General features: G+C 35.7%; 1 long non-coding RNA gene across 1 annotated transcript in view; it reads left to right on the top strand.

The window, feature by feature from the left end:
- LOC106727213 overlaps window positions 1–3,786 on the top strand; it is a 20,946-nt gene that overhangs the window by 4,726 nt on the left and 12,434 nt on the right. The window lies entirely within an intron of this gene.

The raw sequence follows: 3,786 nt of genomic DNA on the forward strand, positions 1-3,786 counted from the left end.
GAAACCTCCAAGGGACTTAGTGAGACTTTCAAGGATCTTAGTGAGAATGCCAAAAAAATGGAAAAGGAACATTCAGAAATTAAGCATACACTGACTGAAATAAAGAATAATATACAGGGATTCAACAGTAGTGTAGAGGATTCCAAGAATCAAATCAACGATTTGAAATATGAGGAAGCAAAAAACACCCAACAAGAAAAGCAAAAAGAAATAAGAATTCAAAAATATGAAGATAGTGTAACAATGGACACAGACACTGGGGCGTTTGGGGCTTGCCTGGGGTGGGAATGGCTTGGGGGAAAAGGAGACATATGTAAAACTTTAGACAATAAAAAAATATGCAAATTTAAATATATATATGAAGATAATGTAAGGAGCCTCTGGGGCAACTTCAATTGTACCAATATTCGCATTATGGGGGTTCCAGAAGAAAAGAAAGAGCAAGATATCAAAAACCTATTTGAAAAAAATATTAGCAGAAAACTTCCCCTACCTGGTGAAAGAAATAGACTTATAAGTCCAGGAAGCACAGAGATTCCCAAACAAGAGGAACCCAAAGAGAACCACACCAAAACACAAGCCAGCTGCATGAGAAGTTAGCCCAGACTCTCATGTCACCCACTATAGCTACACCAGCACCCCTCGCTCATCTCACACTGATGACCATACTGTCAGGCTCCCATATAACCAGCTAAAGGAGGAAGAAAAATCCTGAATTTGGTTTGCAGATGGTTTGCTTGACATAAGGGTACAAGTAAAAAATGGAAAGTGGCTACAATACAGCTTCACTCAGGGTTAACCTTGAAAGACAATGGATAGCAGAAAAATACCCAATGGACAGAACTATAGGATATGCACCTGGCCAGCTACTTTGTGTGAGAGGAGATTATACAGTTTGTAAGAACATGAACCTTGAGGGTATTACTCTCAGTGAAATAAGCCAGTCTCAAGAGGTATCTAAAATAGTCAAACTCTGGAGGTGGAAAAAGACATAGAGGGGATAAATGGTGATGAAATCTTTTTAATTTAATTTTAAAAAAATAAAATAGTCAAACTCATAGAAGCAGAGAATAGAATGGTGGTTACCAAGGGCTGGAGGAGAGGAAAATGGGAAGTGATTGTTCGATGGGTATAAAGTTTCAGTTATGCAAGGTGAGTAAGTTCTAGAAGTCTTCTATACAACACAGTGACTATAGTTAAAAACACAGTATTGTGCACTTGAAATTTTAAGAGGGTGGATCTCATTTGAAGCATTTTTTTTAACTAAATCAACATTTATTTTTTACACTGTTCTCTCTCATTGGTAGAAACACGACAGTATTATCAATTAACCTAATAAGAAAAGATGAGTCTGGTTTTAGATTTTAAAAATCTGCTAATGAGAGAAAATTATAAACATTTTAATGTGTACTGGGAAGTCTCATTTTAGAGTAAATAAGATGTTGAGTTGATAGGACCAATAATCAAAAGTGTTCAAAACACTTAAAATTTTCTTCTAATTCCTTTGTGCCTCTTAACTAATGAAAAGAATATTCTTTTCACCTGAACACTACTAAAGACATATTGATTCTTAGAAATTCATTTTTATAAGGTAATACTTTAGAACATTTTGACCTTATTAAAAATACCTAGCTAATGGAATGCACTTGTTAGGCTATTCATATAAATGATCAAATATATAGTAAAAAGGATATCCAACAGAAAGGTCATTTAGGAACTGAAGAGTCCTCGAAATTACAGGCTCACATCTTCCCCAGTATTTAAGGTTTGTAACAATTTTCGTCATGAATGTTTCTAGAACGTAATTGTCATCTGCTATTCCTAGTACTTCTGACATCCGGGCATATACCAGAGGTGACCACAGGTACACTTTTGTTATTTAAAAAGATGTGGTTTTAATGCTTAAATAATATTTCTGGAAGAAGCTCTCTGTAGATCAGTAAGAAGAGCTCTCCTCCGCTGAACACTCAGAACACCCATGATTCTCATTTGAAGCATTTTTATCACAACAAAAAATAATTAGGGATACAAAGGAACTTTTGGAAGTAATGGATGTTTTATTACCTTGATTGTAGTGATAGTATCATGGGTGTATGCATAGGTACAAACTCATCAATTGTATACATTAAACATATGCAGTGTTTAATATCAATTATACTTCAATAAAGCTGTTTTTAAAAAAAAACTACCACAAAAATTAAGACTAGTATTATAAGCCCTAGCTGGTTTGGCTCAGTGGATAGAGCATCAGCCCTTAGACTGAAGGGTCCCAGGTTCAATTACAGTTACAGGTTCAATTCCAGGCAGGGGTACATACCTTGGTTGTGGGTTCAATCCCCTCTGGTTACTCCATACCTGAGAGAACAGCATTCAATTCCAGGAAAAATATACAGAAACAGTACCCACCTAATTCAAAATACATGCTGCCTATTTGGAAAACTTCAGTCAATTACTTCATACCACCTGGTGCTAACCAGATGGTAGCTTTTTCCCCCTTGAAAGAGATGAAAAGTGATTTTCAAAGACTTTTTTCAAATAAATTTTTATGATTTATTGCTTCAATTTCCTTTAGAAGGCAAATAAATATTTAATTCTTACATGGGCTTAATTCTTTGTGTAGTTTCATCTCCTATCCCCCCAATTATAAAAAGAAGTAAATCTTTTTTGCTAAAGAACTGTTTCTAAGATCACCCTTTAAACTTTAAGCTAAAATAATTCACACTCTTTCATGTTTAAAGTGTGCGCATTTCTGTGTCTTCAAGGAGGCGACACAGCTGATGTTTTTTAAACGCACAATTCTGCTCTTTCATGAAATCAACAAAGGCCTTCTGTGACTTTCTAGGAAGACAAAAGATTCCATTTCTAGCCACCTAAAGAAAGGATGGCTTTTCTGTACCATGAAGACTCAGAATACCTTATATCAAGTGTCTTTGAGGCTTGGCAACTCCTTGACAACCCTACTTTTCTTTGTCAAGAAAATCTGAAGCTCTAATAAACCATTCAAATGAAATTTCCCACAGAATACAATCTTTAGTACCCATAGAATCAAATTAGGACAAAAATGTGACTTTTCTATGTCTAGGATCTTTTATTAAAATTGTAAAGGACGAAACAATAAGAAAGCCCACTGCATGGGAGAACATATTTGCCAATGTTATCACCAATAAGGGTTTTATCTCCAACATTTATGGGGAACACATAAAACTTAACAAAAGAAAGATAAACAACCCAATCAAAAAATGGACAATGGACCTAAATATATACTTTTCGAAAGAGGACATAAGGAAGGCCAAGAGACATATGAAAACATGCTCAAAGTCACTAATCATCCCAGAGATGCAAATCAAAACAACAATGCGGTACCATCTCACACCTGTCAGAATGGCTATCATCAACAAATCAACAAATAATAAGTGCTGGCAAGGATGCAGAGAAAAAGGAACCTTCGTGCACTGCTGGTGGGAATGCAGACTGGAGAACAGTATGGAGTTTCTTCAATAAACTAAAAATGGGACTCCCATTTGACCCAGTGATCCCACTTCTAGGAATATATCCCAAGAAACTAGAAACACCAAACAGAAAGGATATATGCACCCCTATGTTCATAGCAGCACAATTTACAATAGCTAAGATTTGGAAACAGCCTAAGAGCCCATCACCAGATGAGTGGATTAAAAAACTGTGGTATATCTACACAATGGATTACTACGCTGCTGTAAAAAAAGAAGGAATTCTTACCATTTGCAACAGCATGGATGGAACTGGAGAGCATTATGCTAAGTGAAA

Source organism: Myotis brandtii, unplaced genomic scaffold, assembly GCF_000412655.1.
Source record: "Myotis brandtii unplaced genomic scaffold, ASM41265v1 scaffold39, whole genome shotgun sequence".
Classification (NCBI taxonomy): domain Eukaryota; kingdom Metazoa; phylum Chordata; class Mammalia; order Chiroptera; family Vespertilionidae; genus Myotis; species Myotis brandtii.